Source organism: Apodemus sylvaticus, chromosome 4 (assembly GCF_947179515.1).
Source record: "Apodemus sylvaticus chromosome 4, mApoSyl1.1, whole genome shotgun sequence".
Taxonomy (NCBI): domain Eukaryota; kingdom Metazoa; phylum Chordata; class Mammalia; order Rodentia; family Muridae; genus Apodemus; species Apodemus sylvaticus.
Window position 1 is genome coordinate 116,313,003 of NC_067475.1, and position 23,204 is coordinate 116,336,206.

Consider the following 23,204-nt stretch of genomic DNA (forward strand, 5'->3'; position numbering starts at 1 on the left):
TGGGAACAGGGTTATATGTAACAAAATATAAGAGATTAATGTGTCTGTGTGTGCGTGGATCTCAAGAGTTGAGAAAGGAAAATATGAAATGAACATTTAAGACGAGTGTAATTAAATTGATTTCTGACAGGAGACTCAGTGACTAAATCTTAGTTCTTATGCTTATGGGAACTCTTAAAACTTTTCACGCTAACATCTTTTTGATGGCCTCTAGAAAAGATTATGTCATGACGATCCCTCTGTCTTTCTGGCCAGAGAGGAGGTTAAGGCAAAAATCTCGAGCTTGGCCTAATTAGGTGAACTTTGAAATGCCCTGATGATACACCTGGCCTTTGACTGAATTCTGTGGACAATGCAGCTAATAGATTGTTTTCAGTTAGTAGCTGTATTAAGGACTGAGGTAGCTAAGAGGTAGTGTATGCTTAGCATGCCTGAATTCTGGCTTTACCTCTCCACATTTTAGGAGATTAGAATACGAGTCAGGTTACCTTTATCAGACTCTGTGACCGTCTGTCACTTCTCTTCCTGACAAACTTTCATTGTCCCCATATCCCTTAGGAAAATAATTGGTGTGGTTTAAAAGATTACACCCTGCATGCAGGACCCTGTGTCCTTCCCTGGTGTGTCCTCCTTTGCTTGTGGGACAATGAGAGAGAATCTGATTAGCACTAGGCCTGATTTAGAAGTGACTCTTACAGATGTTACCTTTGGAGCTTGGGATAGTTGGGTTGTCTCCTGCCGTACAGTGCGCTAGACTCTTAACTCCTGACCATAGGAATGAATCAGGGCTTTCTGAAACCCTTCAGTGCTCCATACCGTGGTCTTGGTAGGAACTCACTCTTTCATACTGAGTAGAGTAGATAGGAAACCTGTCACAATCTTTATTCTGATGCCCGGTCCTCAGCTGTGCATTGGTTAACACTCATGTGGTATTTATAGTGTGTGCTGTACTAAGCAGTAGAATACTCAGTGACTCATTTCATCTTCAGAGCTACCCAGAAAGGCAGGGATGTTTCAGCTGGGGAAACTGAGGCACGGGAGTGGCTATGTGGCTTGACTAAGGTTCTGTAGCTAGCAAGTAGAAGTCTGGCTCCATCTATTCTATCCACAGAGAGTTGTTGCTGTTGCCATCTTCTGTTATTGTTTTCAGGGAAGACCTCATTGGCCGGGCGATGCTGGCACACGCTTTTAATCTCAGTACTTGGGAGGCAGAGGCAGGAGGATTTCTGAGTTTGAGGCCAGCCTGGTCTACAGAGTGAGTTCCAGGACAGCCAGGGCTACACAGAGAAACCCTGTCTCAAAAACCAAAACAAAAACCAAAAAAGCAAAAAGACCTCATTGTATGCTAGGCAAATGCTCTGTCACTACCCTCCACTCTAGCCCATGACTAATATTTTAAAAGACTGAACACATTAGGAAAATATCGGAAAAAAAAACCACAAACGCTTAAATCTTTAGATGCGGAGGTTGTGGTTGATGAGAGACTATCTTTTCCTGTCACATGTCTAGTTGCGGGATGAGGAAAGGTTTGCAGTCACACATCTCCTTGTTCACGGCAGGCATTAAATGTGCGAGTCAGTGGGCTCTCTTTAGGTTTGTTTCTTTGAGGTATGTGCATGCGTTACTATGTGCGGTGCCCTATGAGAAACCCTAGAAAGGTCACACACACATTTCCCAAGAATTACCTATGCACTACGTCAGATTTTCTTGGTTTTTGGAAAAAAAATTCTCTATTTTAATAACATTTATTTAGCATGTGTGTGTCTGTCTGTGTGTGTGTGTGTGTGTGTGTGTGTGTGTGTGTGTGTGTGTTCCACTGTGCATTTGGAGGGCAGAGAGCAACCTGCAGGAGTCAATCCCCTCTACCATTCAGGTCCTGGACACCAAACTCAAGCAGCCAGTCTTGGTGGCCAGCGCCTTTCCCAGCTGAGCCAAGTAGCTTTCTTCTCAAATATGAACTAATGACCTTAGATGTTGGGTGGTGTGCTTACAAAACCTGTTCTACTCCTGTGCTAACCTGAGACGTTTATAACTCTGTGGAGCTCTGGCTGTAATTTAGAAACTTTTCATGTGTACCTTTGTGGGACTTGGAGAGGAAAAATTTGATTCGACCAGTTTCTGTCATCTGTCAACTCAGATGTATTTTGTGGATTTCTGAACAGAATATTATAGAAGAGACTTTCTAATTGGGATTGCCTTGCTTTGTTACCTAGGAAACACCTGATTGTTTTCTTAGGGAAATATTCTGCAAATTAGACTTTTAAAGGTCTGTATTAAAAATGCGCATAAAACATAAAGCTACATTTGAAGCTAGCTTTCGGTTCAGAAATTAGGTTTCTGTGTGGCCAGCAGACAAGTAGAGGAGCATCGTCTGAAGGAAGACAATAGACCGTGTTTAAGAAAATTCAGTGTTTGGATCACCGTCATTAGCCACACAAATGTTTGCTTTCAGGTTGTAGTAAAGAAAATCGAAGGTAATAGCTTTTCCCCTAACTCCCACTTTTGCTTATATTAAGATCTAAGACCCACCTCGGTTCATCTGAGACAGATCCCCAATTTCTGAGAACAAGATGTAGAACTTTGAAATTTGAGGAAGAAACCGACCCTTTTTAAAAAGAAAATTTCCCGTGGAAACCAAAGGCCGCCAGAGCCTGAACCTCTGGATATGCCCATGAGCCTAACCTGGCTCAGGTACCTACTCCATCCTGAGGGTCCTCGCAGGGGCCCCGCTGGTGGTCTGCACAGCCCCAGAGCACCTTATGTAAGGCACCTGTGCTTGCTAAAAATCCTCTCTGAGAGCGGAAGAACAGATCCAAAATGCTAATCCTTTGTCATTGGTCACAGTCCCTAGACACTTCTTTACCAGCTAACTGCTACTGATTCAATTTGGCCAACTGTGCTTAGCTTCCTTAAAACCTGCTGCAGTTTCGGTTGAGTAAAGCGGTGATTCATTTCCTGCCCCGTGGGGTGTCAGCCAGCTCTAATGGTTTTGTCTGCTAGAGCCCGCAGCTGCCCCGATGGTGGGGGGAGTGAAGGACTGGGGAAGCAGTTAGAGGGGCACTTTCTTTTCCTGCATCGGGAAGGGATTGAACCCAGGCATTTGATGCAGTGTGATGATTCGGTTCTGTAGAACATACTTCCTCTTGATTTCCCATGTCCATCAGTAGCGCCAAACATGCAAGAGAAATGTTCTCTGTGTGGGTGTCTTTCTCAGGAGAGCGCCCGAGCCAACACTCGAGAGCCTGTTTATGCAGTATAGCTTGGTTAATTTGGCTGGATGTTCAGAATATGTAGCCATTGTAATACAGCTCTCTATTTCTTGTCTTTTTTTTTTTTCTCCCCTGAGACAGGATCTTACTGCGTATTTCTGGCTGTCCCTGAACTCACAGAGATCTACCTGCTTCTGCCTCCTGAATGCCACCACACCCAGCCAGAATACAGCCTTTTGTATTGTGTGAAAGTATCAGCAAAGGGAAAGAGATTTACAGTCTTATATTTAACTTCTTCAGTACAGCATTTTTATTTACATTTTAAAATTATACTTTATTTTAGGGGGCACTCACTACAGAGGTCAGAAGGCAAGTTAGTTTTATCCTTGTACTACATAGGTTGTCCTGGGAATCAAACTCAGATCCTCAGGCTTGGTGGCAAGTGCCTTTCCTAGTGTAGCCATTTTGTTTCTTTAGAATCATCCTTCCCAAATCTCAAGGAAACAATAAAATAACAAGAAATAATGTCAACAACATAAATGTTGCAGGTTGTATTTATAATCAGTGGTTGTCATTCAGACTTGGCGCGTGGTCCTCCATCACCTTTCTTTCATTTTTATTTTTTATTTATTTATGTTTTGGATTTGGTTTTTTTTTTTTTTTTTTTTTTTTTTTTGAGATAGGGTTTCTCTGTGTAGCCTTGGCTGTCCTGGAACTCACTCTGTAGACCAGGCTGACCTCGAACTCAGAAATCCGCCTATCTGCCTGCCTCTGCCTCCCAGAGTGCTGGGATTACAGGCGTGCGCCACCACCGCCCAGCATCACCTTTCTTTCAAAGCAAGGTGAATTGCTACATATTTTCTGTTTTTAAATGGACACGTGAATGTGTGGCTCATTTGCATATTTGGTGGGAAAAATTATTAGGTTCAAATGTAAAATTTAAAGGGATGATATTTGCTTTATTAAGAATTCAATTTGGGGCCAGAGGGAAGGCTGACTGCTTCCCGGCACTTGGCTGGGTTCTCCCAGGCGTCTGGTGCTGTTTTCTGGCTTTGGAGGGTACTCATGTTCACAAATTTTCCCCATTCCATGCACATATTTTTAAAGGCATATATATGTATATATATATATATACATATACATGCATATATGTGTCTTTAAAAGCGCACACACATGCACACAGACACACATATATGTTCACCTTTGCCAGAAATATCTCAGTTCATAAATTGAATATATTTACATTTTATACCTGTTTCCAGTTCCAGGTCAAGGAGTATTTTACACATGTCTAGGGTGTCCAAGAAGAGAACTTCCATGCTTTCTCTTGAGTCTGAACATTAATCCCAGCGTCTGGTGAGGAGCCCCTTCTCCCCGAGCTATACAGGCGATGGCCTTTCACATACATTTCACATACGCGGGCTATGGTTGGCGGAAACACTCACTTTGTGCATTCCTTCGCAAACTCAGTTACATGTACTGAGGCATATACTGTACATATATATAACGCATAGCACGTTCCTTCCTTGTTTGGAACCGTCAACAAATGCTCTTTCCCCCCTGACCCAGAGTTTTATTTTAAAAGCAAAAATTGAGAGTGAAAGCATTTGTGTTCATGAAGAGTAAGACCTTTAGTTCCAAGAGGAAGGAAAACTCGTACTAAGCTTTTGTGGTTTTCTGTTTGTTTGTTTTGTTTTGTTTTGTTAATGGATTGTCTGGGGCTATGAAGAACTCAGTAGTGTGAACTTATGTGTGGAAGTCTACTCAAAATCTTTGAATAGAAAAAATAATGAATTGAAAGCAAATGACTTCTGCATGTCTGTGCAGGACAAACGCTGAACATGCTCTCAGCAATATAGCTAATGCATTTCACTGAAGTGAGGTGTAGGAGTGTTGTCACTATGTCAGACCCACCCGAGCTTGGGACTTTTTATAGACATGAGACACCTAGTCTGTGAGTTATATAGCAGTGTGTCCCCCCTGCTGAAAACCTCAGGGCAAATGAATTGAAAAGATAGATGCTTCCACCTTCAGGACTATTAGGTCGAGTTAGAGAGAGTTGCCAAATACTCCTTGTGTGTAATGATCATGCTATGGTTGCCTATTTGAACCAAGAAACCCTAAGTTCTAAAGGTACATTCCACAATATTTACGGATGGACTATAATGACTGTAATTTTCTTTCATGTAATATGGCAAGGGAAAATAGGTATTAAACATAGATGAAGAAGCATAGGCCAGAAATGAAGCTGGGTAATGGAGACTTATTACCTCACTCTGCTTACATATTTGGGAATAAAAAGTGTTTGGAAACGAGCAGAAGGCAGAAGAAATGACCCAGGGGATAAAGTGCTTGCTGTGTAGGCATCGAAGAGCGGACTTCAAAAGCCTAGGACCATGTGAAAGTCTGGCACTGTAGCATGGGTCTGTAATGGGTCTCCATGGCTCCTATGGAGAGATGGGAAGGGAGGATCAGAGAATCTGGCATGTGCAGGTGCCTGGAGAGACCACTTCATATAAGATGGAGGCGGGACACCAAACACCCCAGGTGCCCTCAGCCTTCCATATGGCAAATGTTTGCCTGCCTGCCTGCTGTGTGTGTGTGTGTGTGTGTGGTATGATCACATGTCTGCCTGCCTGTCTGTCTGTGTCTCACACACATGTATATATACACTCACACATATATACCAAAAAGAACCACAAACGCTAAACTTACTGAGTACAAATTCATCAGTATTTTATCAAGAGTAGCTACAGAGGGTTTCCAGGGAAGGAGGCACCTAAAAATATCAGAGGTTTGATTGCACTGTAATTATATGCAGCTATATATGGCTATATGATTTTAAACCCTAATAATATTGTAGTTTTATTTTAATTAAGATAAGCCCCTGCTTAGATGAAAGGAGAAAGAACTCTTGCTGTTCGACACAACTCTTTTAATTCAGCAAATGGGTTTTGAAAGCTCCCTTAGTGCCAGGTACTATAGTGACTGTAGAAAGTTCACAGAGGCACGCGGATGGGGCCTTGTACTAACGTCTCTGAGATTTGCCTAGGTCATTCCCCAGAATGGCTGCGTGATAAGGGCTCTCATGGAGTTGGAGAAAAGTCGGTGGGAACACAGAAGCCAGAACGATTCCATTCTGTATTCTTGGAAGGCAGAAGTGGGCAGGAGAGGGGTGGCTTAGAGGGTCTGGAGAGGACTCAGTGTCTCCTGTGCACCCTGAAGAGGATATGACCAAGGTGTGAAAGGTGTGGGAAAGAGAAGAGGCCACAGGACAGACCTCCTCCGGGAGCCCAGTGAGCAGCGTCTGCCTGCTGTGAGTGTGGGAACGCTTGAAGTAGGCTTGAGAACATGGCAGTAAGGAAACCAGGAAAGGCAGGGCTGTGCCCCCCCCCCTCCATCCGAGGGCGGTGCCATGCTTTCTCCCATTAGCCCAACTTCCCAGGTCCCGTGTCAGAAGACACTCCATGTGACTTTCAATAGAGTTTGCTACCCATCTAATTGAAGGGGCGCAGCTACAGTTCTGCTTTCCTTGGGTTCGAGGTTGGTGTTCACAGACAAGTGAACTTGGCCGAACAACAGCCAGCCAGACCCCCATCCCCCTGCCGAACATTGTTCCCAGGCTTTGGTCAATGTTTTCTATTTGTAGGGACAACTAGAGTTGTGCTGGAATCCATTGTGAAGCCATAGCCTTGGGCCTTCTCACTAGAGAAAACCAGGAGGTCTGAGCTATGCAGACCAAACCAGGGGTCACATGATTGGCCCCACTGAGAAAATAGCACCCGACAGTCAAACATCAGCATCCGAGCCAAGGGTGGGACTGCTGGGCCCAGGTGGGGTTTGCCTAGGATCAAAGAAAGCAAGGAAGCGGGGTGGTCTGTCCCCTCACTTGTAAAACTCTGGGAGGGCCTAGTGCCGGACAGACTGCCATGTCTGCTTCCCACTCCTCCTTTCGTTTTCTTCAGGGTGAAACCAGACACATCTTGCGTCTGAACATCACGTGGAAGTCCTTCTGTGTTGTAGTTTTCTGTTGTTCTGAAAAGAAAAACACAGTATTTTCTCCTCCGTAGATAAGTCACATGTTACGGTTGTAACTGTGTGTAAAATGGGACCATGTGCTGTTTGGGGGAGACACAGGTAAGCTGGATATGGTGAATAATTTTGAGAGAACTCATCCCTCTTGGGGACCTTTGATACTTTCGGCTCCCCCTCACCCCCAGGACAGCAGAGGTGGGACAGCCGAGGTGGCGTGCACGAGGACAGAAGTCCTCCGCATTTTCACCTTGGTTCTGGACACCGATCTCTGTTCTCTGGTAATCTTCACCCCCTGACCTTTCGCTGCCCCATGACCTTTGGAGCTCAAGTTTTTGTTACTGTGTGAGCAGTAACAAAATATTCTGAGGATCCTAGGAATGAGCACATCTGTTGGGTTTCTCTGCAGATTGATGTCTCCATTCTAGATTAAAGAGATCGATAGTGAAATTGACATTGTACCCTTGAAAGTCTTAAGATCGTAGTCTTGGAAAGCATCACGTTAACATTTTCAAAGATGTAGACCATAGCATGGAGGAATGGTCATACTCCCGGTATAAGGCAAGGAAAATACATCGTGAACCTGGACTAACTCTTTGAGTAACAAAGTAGAGGGAATTGTAAGAAGATCAAAGGTGTACAGGCCTGTTAGATGGATGGATGGATGGATGGATGGATGGACTGATGGATGGTCTCCTACTGGTCAAATCAGGAGATGCGATCGTCATAATAGATGTGGATTATAACCTGTTTAGTAAAATATGAAACCATAAGTCAATGACGATATAGAAGTTGATAGAACAGATAAATGAGTGCAAGGTGGGTGTAGTTATTGAGAGCCCATAGGAACTATAAAGAGGAACAACAGTCGAATTATGAACTCATCGGTGTGTACAGAACTGGTAAGTGAATATTTGATCAGGATCAAAGCATTTACAGAGCTTCAAAATAGCTACCCACAAATGACTTTTTAATTACAAAGGCAAATTTAATAACTTGATAGCAGGGGAGGATATCTCTTTAACCAAATGATTCAGCTTCATTTTCTCAAAGTTGTGTGGTGCCTCTTTTGCTTGTTTGTTTTTGAGATGGGATCCTTCTTTGTAGCCTTGGTGGGCCTGGAACTCACCACTTAGACTAGGCTGGCCTTGAACTCCCAGATCCACCAGGCTTTGCCTCCTGAGTATTGGAGTATTGGATCCCCAGCTCTGTGCATGCTATCAAAGTATTTATTTTTATCTAGCCTTTGTTATCTGAGTTTTGTTTGTGAGCATCTACTCTGAGAGAGAAGTATAAAGCTAGGTGAAATCCACAAATAATTATACAAATGTATTCCATTTAGGTGTTAAACTTAGCCGAACTGATTGGAGTGGTCTAGACAGGTATTAACCAGACTCAACAGAGACAGCTCAACATCCGGTATGTCTGTAGACTATTAGGTGGCCTTGGCTGGGAAGATGGCGCAGTGGGGAAAAGGGCACGGGTTCCATCCCTGGCACCCGAGTTAAAAATAAAGCGAGCCTGCTGGAATGGCACACACTTTGAATCCTAGTGCTGGGTAGGCAGAGACAGCAGATTCCCCAGGGCTTGGTGGTCAGACATCATGGCCAATGGGTGTGTTCGGAGAAACAGTCAGAAAACATGTCTCAAAAACCAAGGTGGATGTGGACCTGAGGAAGTTCTGAGGTTGGCTGACCGTTGGCTTGTATGCAGATGCACATACACATGCACCTGTGCACACATGATCTCCCTCCACCCCTCCCTCCAGGCCTCCCCCTCGCCCTCCCTCTCTCTCACACACACACACATACATCTATTGTATTTTCCCATTATCTGGCATAACCACAGGTTCAACTCAACATCTTTTCTTGCCCATCCCAAAGACTGGTAATGGACGGCCAGAAGCCTGAAAGTTCAGGAGAAAGACAAGGAGGCTGCCCCCAAGCCCATACAGGTGCTGTGCTGCATGGCTCTCAACTACAGGGCTATCTGGGTTTGCTGCATGCATGTCTATGTTATGCCCTGTTTAATGCATTAAGCCTACATAATGTCAGTTCATAACTGTAATGTTTTGACAGCTGGCTAAGAGTTTTACGGTTATGGTTTTTCAGGTTTAGCCATAAATATAACATGTCAACTACATTCTGACAGGTGCATAAATACTAATTTAGGAATTTGTTGTTTATGCTTAGATGTGATCTCACTTTTTGTCCTTTTGGAGATTGATAGTTCTTTGACTTTATGAACTTGCTTATTTTTTTTTCTGAATGGCAATATTTTTATGTTAACTACCAACTAGATAGCACTTTTGTCTAACTTCCTTGCTAGTTACCGGGCCTGGCATTATTCCTGTGGAAATGGCTGAGGCTGAGGAAGGGTGTAACCCCCTTCCTTACCCTGGTCAAGCCACGTGTGCGCGCTGCTGGAAAGGAGTTACTCAATGGGTTATCTCACTCTCTGCCCTTTTGTCCAGTTTTTCATTCTTTGAAATTTGCTCTGCAAGTCCACGTGACTTTTAATGTTGCTTTAAATTTAATTACTATTTCCTGTAAGCACTTCTATCCTGAAGGCTTCCCACAAAAGTGTTTGCTGGTCAAAGGTCACCTTCTAATACAGTGTGAACAAGACTGTTCTGGAGGGCTGTGCCCACCACCAAGAATGAGCAAATACTGGTTGTGAAGAGCCGGTCGGACGGTCATGCGAGGGCAAGGCACTCACAGGGCAGCCTCGGCTGACCACGTCCACTCTGCCGCGTGTCGCCACACTGGCTGCTTGGTAGCCCGAGGGACTGTGATCCCTGTGCAGGGGTTGTGCTGGGAAAAGTTACCGTTTTCTTTCCTGACCCAGATTTTTCCAAACCTTCAGAGGAGAGTCAGTGAGGTAAGGCCATTCTTGGAGCTCTCTCACTGGCTGAAGCTCCCCTTGGGCCACAAAGGGACAGTTCATGCAGTCAGCTCCGTTTATACCAGTCACAGCCTTCCCCTTCTCTGAACCTCCTCCCCTTCCCACTCAAGGTTTCTTTCCATTTTTTTTTTTTTTTTTTTTTTGCAAAGCAGCCATGTGAGAGGGATAAAATAATTTTGAAGAGCATTATATGGTGGGAATTTTGACAATGAGTGGAAGATGGTAATTACTCTTCCATTATTCTCGGTGGCTTTGGACAGATAAGCTGCATTGAAACGGGTGACCAGGGTATGGGATCATGGATTGTCTTTCACTGTTGTCATGGCGACAGTGATGCAGGTGGCCTGTAACTGCCGGGCTGTCAGATCTTATACATCAAACTGGTGCTAAGTGAAAATATGTTAGAGGCACTGAGGAAAATTTGCCAGCAGTGTTTACAGGATCAGCCGGAGAAAAGCCATCCTGCTTGAGAAAAAAAGATTTCCGTTTTAAGCACTCTTTAATGATTCTAAGGAAGTTGGAGTTTTTTTACTTTTTTATTAATAAGATGAAAGTGGAGTATTAAAAAAGAATGGTTTCTGGGTATTGGGTGCTGTGTTTGTAATTAAGATCCCTTCTGGAGCTCACGTGACCATGGAGAGGTCAGAAGAGGTGAGGATGCTGGGTCCTCCAGGGTCCTTGCTCAGGCTGAGGCAGCCAGCAGCACACACTGACAGAACTTGAATCTGGATTTTGTCGGCAAGTGTCACTGAATGTTTGCTGGCTGGCTGTAGTAAGAACTCTTTTAGCTGGGCGTGCTGGCGCACGCCTGTAATCCCAGCACTTGGGAGGCAGAGGCAGGTGGATTTCTGAGTTTGAGGCCAGCCTGGTCTACAGAGTGAGTTCCAGGACAGCCAGGAAGGACTACACAGAGAAACCCTGTCTCGAAAAACAAAAACAAAAAACAACAACAACAACAAAACAAACAAACAAAAAAAAAGAACTCTTTGGAGGAAAATTTCAATTGCAATAGGTTCCTGTAGCATCATATAGCTGGACCCACGCTCTGCTGTGCACATAGGTTCCTGTAGCATCACATAGCTGGACCTGTGCTCTGCTGTGCACATAGGTTCCTGTAGCATTATATAGCTGGACCCGCACTCTGCTGTGCACATAGGTTCCTGTAGCATCACACAGCTGGACCTGTACTCTGCTGTGCACACTTCATAGAATAGGAAGGATTTTTCTTCATCCAGCAGTCACCATAACCCCCACCCCCTGCTTTTTACTTTTTCCAGCCTCTAATCCATTTCCCCTGGTTTCTTCTCTCTTCCTTTAAAACCATGAATGCCTTGAATTGAACCCTCTTAGGTTAACCTGGGACCTAATCTGTGAGTGTGATGGTGGGCGAGGCTTTGTTTCAACAAGTTAAGGCTGGTTTTGTAATCTTCAAATAATCACACAGAGGTTGGAAGAAGGAACATACAGAACGTCCCATTTCCACGTTAGATTTGAGAGGAAAGAGATGGTGAAACTACAAAAGACGTTTCCAGAGGGAGGACATGCTCTTGAGAGTCGGGCAGAACAGGCGAGTCCTCTGGAAAGCCATTTGCATCAGGCGGTGTGGCTCCATTTTTCACCGGATGTGTTCAGTCAGTGGTCACACTTACGTTATTAAGAGCTGAGTCACTGTGTCCCGCTGGAGTGCAAACAGACCAGAGTGTTAGCGATCAAGTCCGGTCCAGCCCGCGTGTGTGGGCAGGTGCCAGTTGGTGAGTACATTGGTTCCTGACAATTAGAAGAAAGTTGACCCTGACGTTTGTTGAACACCTACTATGTGTCAGGCCGTCAGACTGTTAAATCTTCACAATAACCATGAACAGTAGGTTACTAAACAGGGTCAAAATGTAGTGTCCCCAAATCCAGGATCTGTACTGTTTTTCCATACACAGGGTTTTTAGAGACGTGCAGGTTGATGTCTTGCCTTCAAAGAACTCACAGTTCTGTTGGAAGGACAAGAAAGTGTTTTAGAGATCCTTAAGTACTGTATTAGACCCAGGAATACAAATCAAGGACATGGAGTGGCTGAGAGAATCTCAGGATAGACAGAACTGGCTATTAATTTTTTTTTAAAAAAGTGGGTAATGGGAAGGTCAGGTGACTAGGAAGGGAATTTCAGACCGAGCAGATAGCAGGAGTGAATGCATACCACGGCGCACCCTGGAACAGTATGCATGTGAATCCGCATGCGTGTTTATGCTCCCACGTATAACATGCACCCTCGTATGTATTGGCCTGGGAGCACTGCGGCCTAGGAAAAGGTTTATAAGGCGCATGCGCTAAGCCCAGCCTTTTGTTGACCGCGTACCTGACTGGGGATTCATGTCTGTGCTGGTGAATTTGCCATCTGAGGTCTTACAAGCTCCATTTGATGAGAGGTGCGTGCTAGCTCCCTCTAAGCAGCCTTTTCTGGCTTTCTTTCTGTCTGTGGCTGTCCTCAGTGCCTCCTCCTCCTCTCCCCAGCACCCTCCCTTTATTCCGTCAGAGGCTTTCTTCTGCTGTAGGAGGTCTGTTTTTTTTTTCTCTCTCTTTTTTTTTCTCCTTAGCCCATGATATGTGAGATAAAAGGAAATACAAGGCAGACGAGTAGAGAGAGCCTAACTCATCTAATGCGGGTGCTGGGAGCTGAGCACTGGTCCTCTTAAGGAGAAATGTGAATTTGCCTTTGATCTGAGGCATTTCTGCAGCTCTTAGACCAAAGTGCTTCATCAGGCGGTTCAGACCCCTGTGGTGGGGACCGCCTCTTCCACGCAGGACTGTTCAAACATGTCCCCGGTGCTTCTATGAACGTGCCAGTTTTCACAATTATGTCAGAATTTAACCCCAGGTGTTTGCTAAATCTAGTCTCCTTTCAACCCGAAGGGAAGGGAACCAGTTTGCTCTCAAGCTGCGATTGGTTGCCTTGGTGCCGGCACTATCTATTTAGTGGGGACAATTAATATACCAGTAACTAAGGGAAAGGTCACCACAAAGCTGCGAAGCTGGGAATAGTGCCCACCACCTGGAATTCCACTGTCCCCACCTTCAGGATGGTAGGGCAGGAGGATGACTGTGAGTTTGAAGCCAGTAGGAACTGCTGAATAAGACCCTGTCTCAAAAACCTGTAACCAAAATATAAGAAAAGAAAAGAAAAGAAAAGAAAAGAAAAGAAAGAAAAGACAAAGAAGTGAAGCCACTGGTAGTACGGACCTAAGAAGTTGGCACTGTCTACTTGTCCCTGTGTGGCCACAGTTCCTTGTTAGTATAAAGACTTAGACACCTCCCGCTTTAGCAGTACTTTTTCTTCCCTAGTTTTAGAAAAAGAAACCAGAGTTAAAGTCACAATAGTGTAAGTACATTATTTTTGCCTTTATACTTCCCTTGTTGGTGCACACGCAGCACACATATCACACACACACACACAAACACACACACACACACACCTCTGCTCATCAGGACTCCTAAGACATGGGACATAGCCCTTTGCTCTGTAAATCCTGTGGGGAGTTTTTCTCAGGAGCTCTAGGAACCTTTTGCCCAGAACTGAGGCTGAGGAAAGCACTTAGAAACTCTTTCTGTGACTGTCCTGACTGCTGCGCTACAGGGTCAGGGGATGTCTAATCAAGGAGAGGAATTTCAGGGAAACAGGAAATGGAAAGTTAATCTGAGCAAGCGGTCTCCTTCCCCCAGTGTGTTTACATGTTTCAGAAGGAGACCCTTAAAAAAAAAAAAGAAGAGAAAGTTTTCTTTTATGAAGAAATATTCTAGGGTGTGTGTGTGGGGAGATGTAACAAGAGGTTCCTTCATTTAAGAATGACCGTCCTGGCAGTGCAGCCTGGTGCAGGGTGCTGTGATTACTCCAGAGAATGAAGTGTGATCACTTCCGCTGCAAGGGAGGAAGTAGAGAAGCAACAGTAAGCCGGGCGGTGGTGGCCTTTCTGAGTTCGAGGCCAGCCTGGTCTACCGAGTGAGTTCCAGGACAGCCAGGGCTATACAGAGAAACCCTGTCTTGAAAAAACCCAAAAAATCAAAAAAATCAAAAAAATCAAAAAAAAAAAAAAAAAAAAAAGAAAAGAAAAGAAAAAAAAAAGCAACAGTGGATCGTTTAAAATCTAGTTGGGGTTTGGAAAGCCATAGCCACCTCATAGTCATTTCTAAGTTTGTTTGACTATTTATTTGTTTGTTTGTTTGTTTGTTTGAGACAGGGTCTCTTGGATCCTTGCCTGGCTTTAAACTTGCTGTATTGCCCAAGACGTTGAACAGCCGTGATTGACAGGCACCGGGCTAAGTTGAAATGATTTTTATTTTATGTGTATGTGCGACTCCTGAGTGTATGCACAGGCACCTCCTGTACACAGTGTCTGTGGAGGCCGGAAAGGGCATGGGGTCCCCTGACTGGGAGTTACAGACTGTTGTGAGCTGCTGTGTGGTTGCTGGGAACCAAACTCAGAGTCATCTGGGAGAGCAGCCAGTGTTCTTGACCACGGAGTCATTTCTCTAACCCCGTGTTCTGTGTTTTGTCAGGAAGATGTCCTACAAGAATCTTATAATTTTAGCATCAGTGGGCCGGCATCTCCACTGATGTGCCCTAGGCCAGTCTGTGGGACAGGATTTTAGGTTTTTGCCTCTTTGTCTTCCTCCAGCAACTTCCCAGAGTTAACAAGCTCACTTATTAATTCGTCAATGAAAGTGTTTGAGCAAGGCCGCTGTTCATTATTCTTTATCAATACCAAGCTTTGTAAACAAGAAAAATAAATGTGATCTAACTCCAAAACGCCCTGCCGGGAATAACCGTCTTGCCAGACACAGGAACTGACCAGTTGTATCTTTAACAGTTATTCTTAGTATTCCTTCTATGAGGTTAGGAGCTCCTGTGGGCTGTCTTTACACCCACCTTACTCTTCGTTTCTGTCTGAAGAGATAGGATGGAGCAGGAGACATGAGTTGGTGAGAGTTGAAAAGGGAAGTCAGGCCTGAGAGCATGCGTGGTGTGCCCCTCACAACCTGCAGCTCCACCCCCACCTGTGCTGTCTGTTACATTGATATTTGATCCGAATTTTGTTACATCAGTGTGTATGAGTGCTTTGTCTCCATGTATTTCCATATAAACTACTAAAAAGAACTTTGTTTAACAGAGTATCTTTTAAATGTTAGAACGCTGGGTTTTCTCAGGTGTGGTTTGATGGTAATTTTAGGGAGAGTGGGAGGTGTTTATGATCAGTTAAGGGGCTTCAGGACAAGGACATTGAAACAAATTCCAGCGAAGCAGAGGATTCTGGCTCAACTATAACTATCTTCTTCTCTTTATTCTAGGTCTTCTACCCCTACTTGGGGCCTTTGGGGGGAAAGCACGTGTGGTTTTAAATTCAGCGGTTGATTAATAAGCAGGGCGTCTTATACAGCTGGCTTTACTCTTCACATAAGGTGTCACTTAAAAAATGATTATTATCTATGCTTACTGTCAAAAGGGCCATGGGCCAAAACAGAGGTGGCTCAGTGCAGGGTGTGTCAGATAAGCCTTTAATCCCAGCTCACTGGAGGCATAGGCACACAGAGCTGAAGTTCTGTGAGTTCCAGGCCAGCCTGATCTTGATAGTCAGGGATACACCATAAGTCTCTGAATGTAAAATAAGTAAGTAAGAAAGAAAAGAAAAATAGAAAAATAGAAAGTAAGGAAATGAAAAGTGCACCAAATGGGCCAGAGATGGCTCTGTGTGTGAAGCACTTGCCACACAAGACTGACTGATGACATAATCTTTGATCCCCGGAACCTATGTGAACATGAAAAATGAGAACTGGCTCTACAAAATTGTCCTCTGACCTCCAAATGTGTGCCATGGCATGCATTCTCACATACACATCAAACACACACAAATAAACATAACACACACACACACACATACACACACACACACACCCCAAATAACATTTTAAAATGAAGTGCACCACCATTTGAAAAGAGACTGCTGACCTGATGGTTAGACCACAGTATCACTATATTTATGCAGGAGGATAATGGAGACATATTTTCCCTTGAACCATTTCCAGACTGATATGTCAGTCCTATCCTGTAAATCAAATGTGGTTTCTGCTCTGGTGAGGCTGGGAATGTGGTTTTGAAGCAGAATTTTTACCTCCTCAGTTGTGCTAGCTGGAAAGGCCTGGCCATCTCACACAGCCTAGCAAGGCGACCTAGTAACGGGCAGGCAAAGGGTGATGTAGGCTGTCTCTTCCCGAGGTTCTTCAGTCCTGCTGTTGTAGAGAAAATGGGGAAGAGTTGGGCTTTTCATATCTTTCAAAACATTACTCAGCGGCTGAGAAAACAAGGGTCAATAAACAGTTCCCTCTGCGAGCATGAGGACCTCGGTCAGAGGTGGACTAAGCATGGTGGCGATCCCGGTGCTGGGGAGGGGGCAACCTATTCCCAAGGTTTGCTCCTAGCGTAACTGCGCTGGCAAACCCCAGGGCCCAGTGAAGGACTCTTCTCTAAAAGCAGAGTAAATGGTGCCTGAGGAGGGAAGACACACCAGGTAGTCCTCCAACCATCTCATGCGCAGATACAAGCACACCTCACACACAGACACACATGCACATTCGCACACACATTGGCACCGCAACCTGAACATGCACATACACACACCTGCACATACACACACCTGCAACACACACACCTGCACATGCACACACCTGCAGCACACACCTGCACACGCACACACACCTGCACACATACCCGCACATGCACACACCTGCACACGCACATACACCTGCACATACACATACCTGCAACACATACCTGAACACACACACCTGAACACACACTTACACTTGCACATATACATACCTGTACACACACCTGCACACATACACCTGTACACACATATATACCTGCACATACACACACCTGTATACACCCCTACACATACACCTGTACACAGACACACACATCTGCACATATACACACACCTGCATGCACACATACACCTGTACGTACACACACCTGCAACACATACCTATGCACACACACACACACACACACACCTGCCTGCACATACATACCTGCAGCACATATCTGCACACACACCTGCACATGCACATACACCTGCACACATGCATATCACACATATACACAAACATCTGCATACACACACACACACACACACACCCTTCACAGACATATCCCATGCACCTCAAAACCAAAAGTATGTGAACATATCTTAATGCTTTATATAAAGCCATATCTCTAATACGCTAGTTTAATTTTGTATGAAAGATGTCTTTATGCAAAAAGACTTGGCTCTTCCTTTAGTACTCAAACAAACACATATATAAACAGCAACAATACACAAGTTCCAATTAGGATTCTCAGAACACAAACACCCATTTAAAAAATTTCACCTAACAATTCTTTGCCAGTAGCCAGAAATTATTGTCCTTAAAAGAAAAAAAAAAAGAAAGAAAGAAAATCCAATATAGTTGAAAGCTTTTCCTTTATAAATACAAGCTACTTAGCTGCATTATCTACAAGAAAGACAGACTCATGTCTCGCTTTTTGGATTTGACGCATTCTGACTAATCAGAAAATCTTTATTAATTGCGTTTATAACCTCTATAACACGCCACGAAGGGTTTTGAAATTTTTGGGTTGTGAGATACAATGATGGGGAAAGCGATTTGCTTATATTATCTTATAATTTTATAAAATGCATGTGACCCACAGATGACTTCTAGTAGAAGTGGGTTAGTCCTTCCTCTGCTGAAGAGGAGGGTGGAGGAGTTTCCTCCTGTGACCAGGAAACCAGCATTACTGGGGGTGTGCCGGGCATTGACTCTGGAAGAATGGTTTGGGTATGGGCTGTATTTCCTGCCTTGCTAGTCAGTTTAGTCTGTTTCTCTGGGTTTTACCCTGGATTGGTACATGTGTGGCTTCCCTTCTTGCCTTTGCTAAGATTCCCTCCCACTGCCTTGTCATGGGCGAGTGTACAAGGCCATTTTCTAGGGACACAGCAATGACACCATGAAACACCACAGACAGCAATAGGTGACATTTGAGAGATTCGAGGAAGCCGGGTGCATACCCCAGAACCATCAAGACCAGATGGGCAGTTTCAGGAGTTGTGACGGTCTGAACCATGTGCCTCAGAAGTTTATGTTGAGGCTCTCTTCTAGGTTGTAACTGTCTTTGGAAAGAGGCCTTTGACAAGGTAGTAGGGCTAAATGGAGTATCGGTGGGAACCTAGTTGATATGAATGGCACCCTTATAAGCCAAGGAAGAGGCACAAGAAAGATGATCAGAAGACAGACAGCCATCTGCAAGGTATGCAGTTCTAGGTGAGACTACCCATGTCGACACTTTCATCTTGGGTTTCCAGTTTAGAAGCTGGAATTATTTGGGGGAGGATTATGGAACTATATTGAACCTGAATTGGAAGAAAATTGATTTCTGTTATTTGAGCTGCTTGGTCTATGTTATTTTGTTGGGGCACAACAGAAAACCAGTGCAAGGGTGTCACAAAATCTCTTTAGATCCCTAGCTTCCCAACTTCAAAATGTCGGTAGGACATCTATTGCCCTAAAATGTATAAAGTTGAGGCAGGAGAATCTTCCATTTGGGACCTGCCTACTTAATACATCAAGACCTTGTCTTAAACAAGCAATATTAGAAACTGGTAAATATCAAAGATTTGTTGTATTGGGTTGTGATGGTGAATCTTGGTTGTCAACTTCACACACCTGGGAGGAAGGAACCTCAATTCAGAAGTAGCCTCTGGGCACATCTGTGAGGCGCTTTCCTGGCTGCTGTTTAATGAAGGATGGCCCAAGCCACTGTGGGGAGCACCATCCCTGGGCAGATAGGCCTGGGCTTTATAAGACAGGTAATTGAGCAAACCATAAAAAGCAAGCCAATAAGCAGCATGCTTTCATGGTTTCTGCTTCGAATTCTGCCCCGTTTCCCTAAGTGACGGACCGTAACCTGTAACCAAATAAACCTTTCCTCCCAAAGGCTGTTTGTAGTCAGTATTTTATCACAGCAACAGAGAGCAGACTAGGACAGAAATTAGAACTAGAGAGGATATCGTTGAGGTGAACCTGACCATATTATTTGGGGGGGGGGGGGTTATGGAACTGTTTTAAACCTTCTGGAAGTGTTTTGAACCTTGATCTGGAAAGACTATCGAGTGCTTGCAGCCTAAATGGATTGTTCTGTGGGATCTTAGAAGATAGACACATTTGAAAAATAGACAATGGAAGCCTAGCTTATGAAGTAGGTTCACAGGGAGGCAAAGGCCCCCTCTAGGCTGCTCAGTTGTGTGATATTTTTCTAAAACTTTTTTTTTGTTTGTTTGTTTTTTTTGAGACAGGGTTTCTCTGTATAGGCCTGGCTGTCCTGGAACTCACTCTGTAGACCAGGCTGGCCTGGAACTCAGAAATCTGCCTGCCTCTGCCTCCCACAGTGCTGGGATTACTGGCGTGCGCCACCACCGCCTGGCTGATATTTTCTATTAAGACTATGGAAGTGAAACCTTTGCTTTACTAGAACAATGGATGCTGGTCTCCTGGGGCTCAAAAAAAAAAAAAAATCTGCTGTTGTTTATAAGAGACCAGCATTATTGAGTTGAAATCTGAGACTATTTTCTCAGGGTCAGCACACAGAAGCTGTGGTCCAGAGGAGACCAGTCTGCATCTCAAGCTGCTGGCAGCAGAAGTTGATAGGATGTGTAAGTCTCCCATGGGATGCTTGTGGGCATCATAAAGGCTACAGGGTTGGAGAGGTCCTGGAGAGGACCTGACAGGTAGCATTGGGAGAGGCCACTGGCCAAGCTGCAGCCTCCATTGCAGTGAAATCTCCAGTGTAGTGGAGATGCTAGGGTTGTGGAAGGACCACCAAGAGCAGCAGCAAATGTGGGATAGGAGCCGACCTGTGCCTGTGCAACAGGCTGCGTGTGTCATGGCTGGCAGAGCCAAGAGGCGGGGCCACCCAGCTCTTTGGAACCCATCAGATCATGGGTGAGCCCCAGATGTTGGAAACTAAGCTATTTGTCTCGCTGCTAGATTTGGGCTTCCTTTGATAATTCCATCTATGTGCTTAAAATAATAATTTTTAAAAAAGCATATGAGTTAATTTTGATTTTACAGGAACTTATTAACGAGGCTTTGGACACATAGCTCAGCAGTGAACTAGAGAAAGTGCATTGCCAGTGTACCATTCTAGCCTCCCTCAATCCCAGGAAACCAGGAGACTTTTTGGAGGAAGTAGAACGTGAGCTAGCCTTGCAGGAGACGAGGGTCTCTGCAGATGGGGGGAGTGGTATGGGGGGACACCACAGGGAACACAAAAAGTCAGTGTGCCAGAGCATATGACATGTTCCAGAAACAACCCTGGAGCATGTTCTGGAGCATGACAGACCATGGTCACACAGGAACAGTCATGGATGAGCCTGGACAGATTGGTCAGGGGAACATGTGGACTTTGTTTTGGATATGATTGCCATGGCAAGATTTGAGGCAGAGAGTACTGTCATCGAATTTCTAAGTTTTGAGAACTAATTCTAATAGTAGGTCTTAGACGGTTTAGAAGGGTTGCTGACAAGCGCCTGATAACCGGCTGGAGGACTGTGGGTAGAGAGAGCTACGGTGGGAAATTAAAGCTTCTGAGGAAGCTCATTGCAGAGGGGAAGTTTGGAAGACAGCTGGTCCCAAACCCTCTCCATATGCCCTTTTTTTCTTTTACTTAGTTCTTGCAAAAATCAGGCTTTCAGGTGAGGTTAATGAGGTCTGCTGACATTTAAAACCCTTCTTGATGGTAGATAGAGGGAAGTGAATACGGTTGCGCCTCAAAGCTAAGGATATTGGGCTACACAGTGCTTCTGGCTTCCCATAATCCCTTACTGCCTCGCCCACTGAAAAGACAGTTTCTTACTTGAGAGTTATTGGTTGTGTCAGGAAGAAAAATAGAGTACTCAGGATTGTGTTTCAACCTTGCAAAAGAAATGTTTTAGTTTTGAGTTGTGTGTGTATGTCTGTGGCTCAAGCATGCCTCTGATGTGGATATAGTTAATTTTATAAACACGTAATATTTGTTGTTGTTGGCAAACAAAAAGTTTGCCAGTTCTATTAAGTGAAATGTTGTAGATAAGGAAGTATAGGAAATCTACAGTTTATCTCCATTTTCCTGTCCCTATATTTTACACACTTTTTCTTGCCCTAATATCTGGTTTTACTGCTTAGTAGAGCCTTGTAAACAAAGACTCTATTGTGTCCCCTATGAACACACAAGACACTAAAGTGGGGCTGGGGAGGAATGAAGAGGAAAAGTGAAAATGACTCAGAGAGTTCCAGAGACAATGGAGCAGTTCATTTGGGAGCTTCCTCTGAGTAGAGCCTCAGTTCCCCTCCCCCAACCCTCCTCCCCTTGCAATAAATCGCCTTTCTTGTTTTAAGAGTGAAAAGTAGCATCAGTGCCTGTCTCTTGATTTTATTTGCTGTCCACATTGGGCCTCTTCTTTCTGGTTCTCGGGTGAATTGCCTGTTAAGTATGGCTCAGACATCTGGGCTACAAGTGAGAACTCACTCAAAGATACAATGCTTGGGTTTTAGTTAGGGTTTTACCGCTGTGAACAGATACCATGACCAAGGCAACTCTATTTTATTTTATTTTATTTCATTTCATTTTATTTTATTAGATACATGCTTTATTTACATTTCAAATGGTATCCCCTTTCCTCCTTACCTCTCCGAAAACCCCCCATCTCATCTTTCCTCCCCCTGATCCCCCCTCTCCCACTTTACTGACTTAGCATTCCCCTACACTGGGGCATCGAGCCTTCACAGGACCGCTGATGTCCAACAAGGCCATCCTCTGCTACATATGTAGCTGGAGCCATGGGTCCCTCCATGTGTACTCTTTGGATGGTGGTTTAGTCCCTAGGAGCTCTGGGGGTACTGGCTGGTAAATATTATTGTTCCACCTATGGGGCTGCAAACCTCTTCATCTCCTTGGGTCCTTTCTCTAGCTCCTCTATTGGGGACCCTATGCTCAGCTTATTGGTTAGCTGTGAGCCATGGGTATTTTGATTCACTTTCTAAGAAGGATCAAAGTATCCATACTTTGGACTTCCTTCTTCTTGAATTTCATGTGGTCTGTGAGTTGTATCTTGGGTATTCCTAGCTTTTGTGTTGATATACACTTATCAGCGAGTGTATACCATGTGTGTTCTTTTGTGATTGGGTTATCTCACTCGAGATGGTATTTTTTAGTTCCATTCATTTGCCTAAGAATTTCATGAATTCATTGTTTTTAATAGCCGAGTAGTAATCCATTGTGTAAATGTACCATATTTTCTGTATCCATTCCTCTGTTGAGGGACATCTGGGTTCTGACTATTTCCAGCTTCTGACTACTATAAATAAGGCTGCTATGAACATAGTAAAGTCATTTGTCCTTATTACATGTTGGAGCATCTTTTGAGTTTATGCCCAGGAGTGGTATAGCTGGGTCCTCAGATAGTACTATGTCCAATTTTCTAAGGAACCACAAAACTGTTTTCCAAAGTGGTTTTACCAGCTTGCAATCCCACCAGCAATGAAGGAGTGTTCTCTTTCTCCACATCCTCTCCAGCCTCTGCTGTTCCCTGAGTTTTTGATCTTGGCCATTCTGACTTGTGTGAGGTAGAATCTCAGGGTTGATTTGATTTGTATTTCCCTGATGATTAAGGATGTTGAACATTTCTTTAGGTGTTTCTCAGCCATCCAGGGTTCCCCAGTTGAGAATTCTTTCTTTAGCTCTGTACCCCATTTCTTATTAGCATTATTTGGTTCTCTGGAGTCTAACTTCTTGAATTTTTTCTATATATTGGATATTAGTCCTCTATCGGATATAGGATTGGTAAAGATCTTTTCCCAATCTGTTGGTTGCCGTTTTGTCCTATTGACAGTGTCCTTTGGACCAAGGCAACTCTTATAAGGACTTTATTTAATTGAGGCTGGCTTACAGGTTCAGAGGTTCAGTCCATTATCATCGAGGCGGGAACATGGCAGCACCCA

The 23,204-nt window shown here is 44.3% G+C and overlaps 1 protein-coding gene across 2 annotated transcripts in view; it reads left to right on the forward strand.

Annotated features, from left to right (window-relative positions):
* Nucleotides 1–23,204, forward strand: part of Maml3 (mastermind like transcriptional coactivator 3) — a 420,062-nt gene that overhangs the window by 33,396 nt on the left and 363,462 nt on the right. The gene's annotated exons all lie outside the window — the stretch shown is intronic.